The following is a 12,257-nucleotide window of genomic DNA, read 5'->3' as shown; positions in this document are numbered from 1 at the left end:
CCATACTCGCCTCACAATGGACCTCAGCTGTGCCCCATGATCCCAGGGAGGGTAGACAAGCCTCTGCCTGTACTCTGCCTCCCTCTTATTTCTCAGCTTCCCTCATCCCACATACCCATTGCCCTATTATCTGCTCAGTTTCACCCTCCGTCCTGGATTTTCAGAGACAATGATGACAGCAGTTCTGAGTCAAGTGCTGCTGTCCGGAGGGAGGGCCTCAGGTCACTTGGGACAAGCAAGAACATCTTCTGGCTTCAGGGAGGTTTGTTTGAATCCCATGAGTCAGAAATGCACTCAGATCAAATTCTCCTTAATATTGGCCACAGTGGTGCGCACCTGGCATCCCACAACCTGGGAAGTGAAGACGAGAGTGTCAGGGCTAAACTGGGTTATATAAGACCTTGTCTCAAAATAGGAAAAAACAAACAAAACAAAAAACAGGGTCTAGAAAGATGGCTCAGCAGTTCATTGGCTGTTCTTGGCAGAGGTCCCAGGTTTGGTTTCCAGCTCCCACTTGGCAACTCTGTAACTTTAGCTTCAGGGATCTGGTGCCCTCTTCAGGTCTCTACGGGCACTGCATGCACACAGTCTGCATACACAAACAAGCTCACAAAAATAAAAATAAATAAAACTTAGAAAAAAACAAAAAACAAAACAGAACTGAGCTGGGAGATGGCTCAGCTGTTAAGAGCACTGGCTGCTCTTCCAGAGGTTCTGAGTTCAATTCCCAGCAACCACACAGTGGTTCAACAACCATCTGTAATGGAATCCAATGTCCTCTTCTGGTGTGTCTGAAGACAGAGACAGTGTACTCGTATACATAAAATAAATAAATCTTTAAAAAACCCCAACAAAACAGAACTAACTTCAGGCTAAAATGGGCTGCGTTCATTCCATGGAGCTACAGATATTTCTCTGGGATCGAGAAAACGTTTAAGGAATGCCTAGAAAACCCAGCAAAGTTCATCTGAAGAACTGGTTGGTTCTGTAACCGAGGGGTCTAGGGGTAGGGCTAATGTGCTGGTTCATTTTAACTGTCACCTGGATGCTATCTAGAAGGAAGAGAGTCTGGTGACTTATCTAGATTAGGTTGGCCTGTGGGCAGGTCTGTATGGGATTATCTTGATTGTTAATTGATATAGGAAAGACCCAGCCCAGCCCTGTGGGTGGCGCCGTGCCCCTTAGGCAGAGGGTCTTAAGCATTGTGACAGAGGAGAAAGCTAACAGAGCAAACAAAGCAAGGATCTGGGGTTTGTGCTCTCTCCTCCTCCTCTTCCTCTCTCCCTCTCCCATTCCATCTCTCTCTCTCTCTGCCTGCTCTATGGCTGTGATGCCACAGCTTGGATTTCCTGCAATACCCTGGAATTTAAACCAACCAAACCCTTTCTTCCCTACACCACCTTTCCTCGGGGTGTTTGTCATGGCAACAGAAACAGAACAGTGGATTTGGGGGGAGGCTAGACCAAGCCATTTGTAGCTCACTGGAATCCAGATTCCTACAGCACTTTCTCCTTTTCTGTCTAGATCCCCCTATAGGCCCCACAGTGGCCACCCCAACCCCAAAATCCTGGCCTTTATCTCAGGAATGGACTCAGATGGGATGCCCCCCTTCCCCGACGCCAGATTCACCTTTCTGAGGGAGGGGAGCTGATGTCTGGGCTTGTCCAGTAGAACTAGACATCTAATGCTATGTCTGTGACCTGTAAGTTCATGCCCTCTTCTGGGTTCAGCGACTGAGGAGTGCTCAGTGCTGGTGACCAGACTGGGACGGCCATGATGCTGCTTCAGAATAGTAGAGGCTTTGTGTAGTGTGCAGGCAGGTCAGTGCCCCAGGACTCAGCCTGTGAGGACCCTGAGCTGCCTGCCGCCTGGGGCTCCCTGGGGCTCCACAGGGCAGGGCACCTTCTTCCTTATTTGTAGGAAAAGTTTGAACTTGACTTTGGTTTATTCCTAGATGAATGATCTCAAGTCTTCTTGTCTTCCTTTCCTTTCTTTTCTTTCCTTTCCTTTCCTTTTCTCTCTTTTCTGTATTTTGAGACACCATTTCACTCTTTAGTCCAGGTTAGCCTCAAGCTCACAGTATAGCCCCAGCTGGCCTAGAACTTGTAGCAATCCTCCTGCTTCAGCTCCACCAAGCGTTGTTCTTACAGGCATGAGCCACCATGCCCAGCTCTCTGAGATCTGTTTTCCGGCTCACACAAAACAATGCCATTTCTACTCTGGTTCAGGAAATGTTTTAATCACTGTCCCTGAGAAGGCAGTCAATAACCACACATCCATCACCAGGAGGGGCTGAGGGCCCATGTCAGATGGCGGTCAGAAGGCTGGCTTCTGCAAACAGCCACCTTCTTTTATTATTTCCACACCAGGAAGAAGGTTTGATCCTGTAACAATGTACCCACGTCATCCATTGGGCTGGAAGAACTTGTTTGGCTAAATTTAGAACCCACAAGAAGGTCAGAGTAGATACATTAAGGCTGAACTCTGAGCTCTGAGGCTTCTCTTCCACAGGAACTTGGCACTGAGGGCCCCTGTGTCCTTGAACACAGTGTAGAGAGGACCTTGCCTTCTCTACCTGGCTGCTTGGGGAGTGGGGGTGGCGTGGGGGGGGAATAGAAGGGGATGGGAGGGGGGAACTCTGCTGGGGACTTTGGGTCCAGCCCCTAGCTCTGTTATCTTTCAAAGACTGGAAAGGCCAATAAGATCTCTTTACAGGGTGCTGCCAGATCCAGCTGGACACTTTCTTATGTATCTGTTTGTTTGTTTGTTTGTTTGTTTGTTTAGTGTGTGTGTGTATGCATCTGTCCTGGCTCCTGTGGAGGTCGGGGACAACCCGCAGGAATCAGTTCTCTCCTTCCATCAGATCGCCAGGCTTGTAGTAAGCACTCTAACCCCTGAACCATCTTGCTAGCCCCAGACTTCTCTCTCTCTCTCTTTAAGACCTATTTATTTTATGTATATGGGTGTTTCCTCTGCATGTATATCTCTGCACGGATGAACTGTGTGCATGCAGTGCCCGAAGAGGCCAGAAGAGGGCATCAGATTCTCTGGAACTGGAGTTAGGGATGATTGTGAACCTCTGTGTGTGGGGGCTGAGAATCGAACCCAGGTTCCTTGCAGGAGCAAGTACCTTTAACCAATGGGCCATCCGGTCCCTCTGACTTTCCCTCTGAGACAGTTTTAAGAGCAGCGCAGGCTTGCCATGGCTTCTCCGTCCTCTTGTCTCAGGCCCCTGTGAGCTGGGTTCCAGATTTGAGAGTCTGGCCCTGCTTTTCCCTTACATCCCCACGCTTGTCTGTACTTCTGTTTTGCTGTTTTTGAGACGGGGTCATATGTATCTCTGACTGGTCCCTAGACCAGGCTGGCATCAAACTCACAGACTGGCCTAACTCTGCTTTACACGCGGCGCGGGGATTAAAGGCATGTGCCACTAAGCCCAGCTGTGCTCTTCCCTCAAATGGGGGCGGGGGTGGGGAGAGAAGGGTGGGAAGCAGTGTATTAGGTCAAAAGAGAATGCAGAGGTGACAGTAACTGTTTGTCTACAGGCATCTGAGAACAGCACAGCAGGGTCCTGCGTAAACCTCACTCAGTTCCCAGCTCGAGCTCCCTGGCTAACAGGGAGCAGTGAGCTCTCTGCTCTGCTCTACTGTCTTCTAGCTGATTGCTTACTACTGGGAATGCGTGCTGTGCATGAACACGGACACACACACACACACACACACACACAGCCCACGCAGACAGAGACCGGAGGCAGACAAAACCCAGCTGTAGCCAAAACTCTGCGAAATCGATGTGCGCTGTTACAGCCGCAGCTTTCCAAAAGCAGGCTCAGTGAAGTAAATATTTTTCCTGTGAGAAGAGCCTCAAGTCTGCGAGTTTAACAACCCAGACTCAAGCCAGACTTGCTCCCAGGGGCTGCCATCAGCGTGCCCATCTTGATGTACTTAAAGAGCCTGGGCCACCTCGTTCTTTCTCTCTCCACCATGTTTTAGGGTGCTGGGTGGGACAAGAGGGGCTCCCGGGGAACAGCCTTTTAAGCTCCTCACCATTTCTTGGGGCCCTGACTAACTTTTTCTTTTCAAGATAGAATCTCGGGCTGGTGAGATGGCTCAGTGGGTAAGAGCACCCGACTGCTCTTCCGAAGGTCCAGAGTTCAAATCCCAGCAACCACATGGTGGCTCACAACCATCCGTAACGAGATCTGACTCCCTCTTCTGGAATGTCTGAAGACAGCTACAATGTACTTACATATAATAAATAAGTAAATCTTTAAAAAAAAAGATAGAATCTCATGTGGTCCAGGCTAGCCTCCAAATCGCCGTGTTGCCCAGGTTGACCCTGAATTTCCAATCTCCCTGTCCCCACCTCCTGAATGCTAGGATTACAGGTGTGAGCCACCACACCCAGTAGGCAATCAGAGATGGAATCCAGACCTCTGTGCGTGCTAGTCAAGCCTTCTCCCAACTGAGCCATGCCTCAGACCCTCCTCTACTATTTAAAATGGGGACGAGCTGATGAGGGGACTTGGTGGGTAAAGCTGCCAACCCTGATGACCTGTGTCCCATGGAACTGAACACTAAGGGGACATTAAATTAGGCATACACCTGATTCCTCCACCCCACCTCCTGCATTGCCTGAGTTCAAGACTAGCCATGGCCACATAGTAAGACCCTGTCACATCAAACAAAACAAACACCCCAAAATTAGGAAAGACAGCTGTGACAGGGTGGTGACACTTTTAGATAATGGACAGGGAAGGCAACATGAGAAAGTAGTATCTCAGGTGCAGCCTTCAAGAGAGGTGGAGGGCATTAATTATCAGTGACTCACCATGCCGAGTCCCTTTCAGGCCTGATTGTGTGGGTTAGAAAGTCCCTTTGTGGTTACTGTGGCTTCAGATGCCCATCTCCTCTTTGACACTGCAGAGGCTCTGGTGACTGGGTGTGTGCTGGGCACATACTCGGTGTGAGCACCTGCTGTGAACTGTAGGGTGTTCGTGAGAAGATGGTGACTCAGCAGAGACAGGTGTACAGCAGGGACAGGTGTCAGCAAGGACAGGTGTCCACAGGGTCAGGTGTCAGCAGGGACAGTTGTCAGTAGGGATAGGTGACAGCAGGGACAGGTGTCAGCAGTGTCAGGTGTCAGCAGTGACAGGTGTCAGCAGAGACAGGTGTCAACAGGGACATGTGTCAGTAGGGACAGGTGACAGCAGTGTCAGGTGTCAGCATGGACAGGTGTCAGCAGTGACAGGTGGTAGCAGTGACAGGTGTCAGCAGAGACAGGTGGCAGTAGGGACAGATGTCAGCAGAGACAGGTGTCAGCATGGACAGATGTCAGCAGAGACAGGTGGCAGCATGGACAGGTGTCAGCAGTGACAGGTGTCAGCAGTGACAGGTGTCAGCATGGACAGGTGACAGCAGAGATAGGTGTCAGCAGTGACAGGTGTCAGCAGTGACAGGTGTCAGCAGAGACAGGTGTCAGCAGTGACAGGTGTCAACAGGGACAGATGTCAGCAGTGGCAGGTGTCAGCAGTGACAGGTGTTATCAGTGTCAACAGAGACAGGTGTCAGCAGGGACAGGTGACAGCAGTGACAGATGGACTTCTAGGATGCACTTAGCTTGGAAAAGGGAGTTGACATAAAGAACAGTGTTGCTCAACCAAACCGTGGTGGCGCACACCTTTAATTCCAGCACTTTAGAGGCAGAGGCAGGGGGATCTCTGTGAGTTCAAGTCCAGCCTGGTCTACAGAGTGAGTTCCAGGACAGCCAGGGCTACACAGAGACACCCTGTCTCAAACAATAAAACAAACAAACAAACAAAATGATCTGCATTGTCTGTGCTAGACACAGGACTTTTCTGAAGATGACATGTGGGTGACAGTTGGGGCTCCCTCAGGTGGCCACAGTCTTAGCCTGGCTCAGGAGTGACAGGGAGGGATGTGGTCAGTGCCCCCCATTAGGGTGGCTGGAAGGGGAGTTGTGCCCTGCTCTGACAAGACAAGGAGTGCTGCCCACAGAGGCCACCTGAGGGGCTCACTTCTGAGGACTTTGAACTGTCATAGGTGGAAGCTCAGGGCTGGGCATAGTGGTGCACAGTAGGACTCTTATTATTCAGGACACTGAGGCAGGAGAATCACTGAGAGTTTGAGGCCAGGCTAGACTTACAGAGTGAGAGACCACAAAAAGAATGGGGTGAGAAGAGAGTCATGTCATCTACTACAGATGTGACCGGTTGTCTTTTGTGTCTGCTTCAAATGCTCTGGGTTGATAAGATTCTCCACCATTTGGGTCACGTGTTTAAACCCTTGGTTCCCTGGTGGGTGCAGGGCCTTTGGGGTATAGGGCTGGGATGGCATCGGTGGCTCACTTAGGGCAAGGCTTGAGGGTTACAACCCGTCCTTGCTTCCAGATCCAGCAACAGGTGAACGAGCCGTGCTGCAAGCTGCTGCCACTGTGTTAGACGGACTCTGTGCTCCTACTATGATCAGTTTCTTATTGACCCTGTGCTCATTGATTCAGCAGGCTGATTGGCCAGCGAGCTTCAGGGGCCCACCTGCCTCTTCCCAGCGCTGACATCAGAGTGTGCTGCTGGACCCGGAATTTTATGTGGGCACCGGGGATCCGAGCTAGGACACAGGTACTTCACTGACAGCTATGTCCCCAGTCCTGCTGCCTGGACAAAGCACCTGATGGCATTTATGCCTTTACAGGGCTGAACCTTGGCCAGGAGTGTGGATGGTCTACACTGGCGTATCTATCTACAGCTGGGCAGCACTGGTATCCCTTTCTTGGCTGTTGTGTGGCTGTTTGTGCAGGCCTGGTGTGGACACTATTTCTGTTTGGTGTATCGCTGGGCCAAACTCTTTGCTCTGAGTTATCAGGGTTTCAAAGCTTTGGCCTTGTTTTTGTCTCTCCAGAGGTATCTTGGGAGTCTCACGGTGTCCTTGAAGCACTTGCTATAGCCTGTCTTACACATGGCTGTCCTGAGGCACAAAAGGGCGGTTCAGCCCATTTTTTTTTTTGATCCCACGTCTTGCAGCCAGGTGTGCGAGTTAGGGCTCTGCACAGGGGTGGGGCGGTCTAGTGGATCCTCCCACAGAGGGAGAAAGAGACGAGGACTCAGAAGGACCTTGGGGCGTGAAGCCTGGAAGAGTTTTGGGAAGGGCCTAGAGAGGCGACATGCAGGCAAGAGCCAGGAGATTGGACCACACCATGTGTCCCAGGGTCAGTTTCTCCCTCAAGGGGCCTCAGACTTAGGCCATAGCAGTCTGAGGAGCTTTGACTGCAGAATGCTGTAAGATTCCATTGTTCCAAGGGGAGGCTGAGCTAAGAGGCCAGATGTGGACACTGGACACGAGACGAGAGGACAACACTGGCTGTGGACTTGAGGGGTGCTCACCTCTGGCCTGCATGCTTACTCTGAACCCCATGCCCACCGTGTCTGCTTCCTTAGCACAGGAGGGGGCCACCCTGCTTTCTCGTCAGGCTCTGGCTCCCTGTGTGGGCAGCCATGCCCGCCATGACCCTACCTGAACTTTCCAGGCAGTTTAAAACAATTTTTTTTTGTTTGTTTTTCGAGACAGGGTTTCTCTGTGTCGCCCTGGCTGTCCTGGAACTCACTCTGTAGACCAGGCTGGCCTCAAACTCAGAGAGATCTGCCTGCCTCTGCCTCTCAAGTGCTGGGATTAAAGGCGTGAGCCACCACGCCTTTGGTGTGAAGATCTTGAGGCATAGTGGCCATGAAAGGCTTAGGCCCAGGCAAGGTAGTACACACCTTTAATCCCAGGAGACTGAGGCAAGGAGTGCTCTGAGCTCAAGGTCAGCCTGGGACAAAGCAAGTCCCAGATCCAGGCATGGTGGCACATATCTTTAATCTGAGCCACATCTTCCGCTGGAGACTTGCATAAGGACATTGGAAGAAGGAAGATTCACTCTTCGCCTGCTTGCATTTTCTTGCCAGCACATCTGTTGGAACCTACTTCTACAGAAGACCAGCTGAAACAACTAGCCCTGTGGGACTGAGCAACTACTAGATCCTTGGACTTCCCATCCACAGCTGCCCATTGTTTTGGACTACAGACTGTAAGTCATCACAACAAATTCCCTCAATATAGAGAGACATTCCATAAGTTCTGTGGCCAGAGAACTCTGCCTAATAAACTCAGTGTAGAGAGCCGGCCGGGCCATGGGAGTGGTTTCCATGTTGTGCCTGGAAGAGAAGGTTTCGGGCAAAGAGCTGAGGACAGCAATGGGGTCTTCTTACTCTTGTTCAGAACTTTGTAGAGTCAGATGAACTTTGAACCTACTGCCACGGGGACCCGGAACCACCTACCTGAGTGTCTGAGTCACCCTGAGATTCCAGTTCACATGTCCTCACCCTCCAGGGTCATGATGCAGGACAGAGATCTTTGGGTGATTGGGGCTGGAGTATCCCTGAATGGAACCAGTGTCATGAAAAGGGGGCCTCAGAGAGATGCCCCCAGCCTTAGTTGGTTGTTTGTTTCTTGGTCAGGAGGACCAGTCTATCACATGGCTATTGCCAATGTGCACGAAGTGAGTGGACACATTTGAAAACTCTTTTTTTTATTTTCCTTTCCTTTTGCCACATGTTGCAAATGTTTTTTTTTTCTTTTGTGGTTTTTTTCTTAAATATTTATTTTGATCTTATGTGTGTTAGTGTTTTGGCTGCATATGTGGGCGCTCAGACTTAGCCAGGAACTCATTATGTGACTAAAGATGAACTTGGATTTCTGATCCTCCTGTCTCCACTTCCAAAGTACTGGGATTGCAGGCCTGAGCCTGGATTTTGGGGTGTGTGTGTGTGTGTGTGTGTGTGTGTGTGTACATATTCATGTGGAGGCTAGAAGTTAACCTCTGCTGTTCCTGATTTTGAGATGATGTGTCATGTGTCATTTTGGTGGCCACAAAGCCCCAGTGAGCCAGTCTCTATCTCTCTAGCTGCTGGATTATAAGCACACACTCCCACTATGCCTTTAAAAAACAAACACAACAACAAAATGTGAGTCCTGGGTATCAAATGCAGATCTTCAGAAGTGCTTAATCCCACTGAGCCATCTCGACAAGCCCTCCCCTGGCCCCCCTGGCATTGTAGCCCCTGACTGGCATTGAATTTGCAGCATCTCCTGGCTGGGATTGCATGCGTGCACCACCATGCTGGTCCCTCTGGATAATCTCCCATTGTCTTTCTACTGTTTGACATGCACCCAGGCTCAAACATCACTCTTGCCCTCACAGAACCCACCGTGTTAGGGTCTGGTCCATGGCTCTCCTCCACGACTATAAAACAAAAGTGCCCTTAGCTCAAGAGCCATTCATCCTGGGATGCCCCAGCCTTGGAAGGCTGTGGCTGAGCCCGGGCCTGTGGTGAGGAGCAGTTTCTGTCCCCACGTCACCTTCTAGCAGCATGGCTCTGACCGGCAGCTGGAGTGCGCCACTGGGCCCCAGATCTGCAGGGCCCTGGCCAGGGCTCTTGGCACCCACAGCAGCCCTGCCTCCCATTAGAAGCTAGGCCCTCTTGGAAATCCCTGGAAGGGAAGGATCTGTTTCTAGCCAGCGGAGGCTCAAGGGCTTGCATCCCTGGAAACCCATGGAAGCCTATGAGGTGGCCAGACTCCAGCTCAGCTCAGCACTTACAGGAACTTTCACTGGGCCAAGCAGATCCCCCTCCGTAGGCAGGAAAAGCAATAAAGTCCAGGGTGAGATCAGAACCTTGTGTGGTGGGAAGGGCTAGAGTGGGTGTGAGTGCTTTGGGTTGAGTGCTGGCCCAAGCAAGGGTCCATACTTGTCAGCGGGGAATGTCAGAGCAGCTCAGCGATTCCACGTTGGCTACATGCCAATGCTGGCATAGAGCCGCCTAGCTCCAGACTGTCCCTGTCTTGTGTTTTCATACACACACTCCCTCTATTTCTTTATTAGTTCCTTTATCCTTTCTTTTTAAAAAAAAAAGATTTATTTATTTATTTTATGTATATGAATACATTGTAGCTGTACAGATGGTTGTGAGCCTTCATGTGGTTATGGGAATTGAAATTTTGGACTTCTCACTCTGGTCAACTCTGCTTGCTCCGGCCCAAATATGTATTTATTATTATACATAAGTACACCGTAGTTGTCTTCAAACGCACCAGAAGAGGGTATCAGATCTCATTACAGATGGTTGTGAGCCACCATGTAGTTGCTGGGATTTGAACTCAGGACCTTTGGAAGAGCAATCAGTGCTCTTACCCACTGAGCCATCTCTCCAGCCTGCCTTTATCTTTTCTTTTCTTTTCTTTCTTTCTTTCTTTCTTTCTTTTTTTTTTTTTTTTTTTTTTTTTGAGACAGGGTTTCTCTGTATAGTTCTGGCTGTCCTGGTACTCACTCTGTAGACCAGGCTGGCCTCGAACTCAGAAATTCGCCTGCCTCTGCCTCCCGAGTGCTGGGATTAAAGCGTGTGCCGCCGCCACCACCGCCCGGCTCTTCTTTTTCTTTTAATTGGGGTTTTTGTCGTTTGTTTTGAGATGGGTCTCATGTAGCTCAGGCTGGCCTTGAATTCTGTATGTAGCTCAGGCTGGCCTTGAACTCCTGACTCTTCTTTACAGGACTGTACCACCAGACCCCTACTAAGTAATGAGTCCAGGGTTTTGTGCAAGCATCCTGCCACTAGCGTATGGATACAGCCACTCAGCTTTTAAACGTTATCCTGGGACAGGGTCTTCCTATGTTCATCACACTGTTAAACTTGGCATCGTCTTGCCTCGGCCTCTGGGTTAGCTTGCACGACAGGCTAGGCTTGCCAGACACAGTTCTCCCAGACCCACTTTGACTTGCTGACTTGCTGTTGTTCGAGATAAGGTCTCCCTCTGTAACTCAGGCTGGCCCAGAATTCATGAAAATCCCCATACCAAAGCTTCCCAAGTGCTGAGACTCATAGGAGTGGACTGGGATGCCCTGGACTCCATTTATTATAATTTTATTTTTATTATGTATGTAGAAGCATGCTTAGGGCCATGCTGCGCTTTACATAGTGAGTTCCAGAGCAGTCATGACTTCATAGTAAGATTAACCCCAAACAAAACAAAATCAAAAACCCTCAACTATCCTCAAACTGCTGTCCCCACCCGCCACCCCTCCACCCCTGGAGGACGCTGCTCTAGCTCCTCATTCTCCTTCATTTTGGCTGGTTCAAGGGGTGCAAGGAGAGTGCCCCCCGCCCCATGGGTCAGCTCGGAGTCCATGTCAAAGGTTTTGCTGTAACCTAGGGGTCTCCTGCCGGCCCTACACGCGCCTGTCTCACAAGTTATCAGCTGTCCTCAGAGAGCCCCAAATTCTAGTTCATTCCCAGGTGTCATTCTTCTTTTTCCCAGAAACTCAAAGTTCAGTACCAGGGCTGAGGAGCTGGCGCGGAAAAGTTGAGCTCTTGCCATATGAGAATGTGAAGACCCTGGCCTGGAGCCTCAGACCCCAAGTTAAGCCAGCTGTGGTAGTTAGTGAACGCCATCACCTGAGCACTCCTGCAGGGACGTGGAAGCCGGCGAGCGAGCCAGTACACAGCAGTGCTGAGACCCTGTGTCAGACACAGCGGGAGGGAGGACCAGAGCCTGAGGTTGCTCTTTGACCTACACACATGTCCATGAGCATGCGTGCGTGCACACACACACACACACACACACACACACACACACATGCACACACACTTTAGCCACGCTCTCTCTCCTCACGGGACCCACCTCTCTGCGAGCCTCTCTGTGAGCAAACATCTTCCTCTGTTGATTTCCACCCAGCTGCCACGCATTCCCAACCAGACCATCTCCTGGGAGACCCAGGCAAGAATGTTTGGCAAACAGGGAACTAATTAATAACCAGTTCATGAGCCACACTTTAGTGTCAGCCTAGAATGTTCTGCAATACTTTGGAGATTCCAGGGTTATGGTTTCATCCCAAAATGTTCAGCCACACACTTCTGTTCTGTGCCTGGGACCCACTGACCTCACTTGAGCGTGGGAACAGGGCCTCACACTCCTTTGCGTGGAAATTTGTCCCTGTTGAGGGAGCAAGGGTGCAGTACTGGAGGTGACCAGCAGGTGTCTCCTTTGTTGGAAATAGAGGTTTGAATTCTCAGGGCTGGCTGGAGTCTTACTGGGGGGTGGAAGACTCTTGCTCAACAGGTTCTAGGTTCCATCTCCCGATCTCCAAAAACAACACACACACACACACACACACACACACACACAGAGAGAGAGAGAGAGAGAGAGAGA

The 12,257-nt window shown here is 50.5% G+C and overlaps 1 protein-coding gene across 6 annotated transcripts in view; it reads left to right on the top strand.

Moving 5' to 3' along the window:
* Ripor3 (RIPOR family member 3) overlaps positions 1-12,257 on the top strand; it is a 70,729-nt gene that overhangs the window by 21,783 nt on the left and 36,689 nt on the right. For 4 of the 6 annotated variants that reach the window (XR_866340.1, XR_866339.1, XM_006500137.1 and 1 more), the window contains exon 1: positions 8,043-8,082. The exons of 1 other annotated variant lie outside the window; for it this stretch is intronic. The gene's annotated coding sequence lies outside the window, so the exon portion shown is untranslated. Of the gene's footprint in view, positions 1-8,042; positions 8,083-12,257 lie in introns of those variants that run through there. One more of the 6 variants, XM_006500138.1, reaches the window with a different exon arrangement.

Source organism: Mus musculus, chromosome 2 (genome assembly GCF_000001635.26).
Source record: "Mus musculus strain C57BL/6J chromosome 2, GRCm38.p6 C57BL/6J".
Classification (NCBI taxonomy): Eukaryota; Metazoa; Chordata; class Mammalia; order Rodentia; family Muridae; genus Mus; species Mus musculus.
Note: the sequence above shows the minus strand (reverse complement) of the source record. Positions and strands in the feature narration are given on the sequence as shown.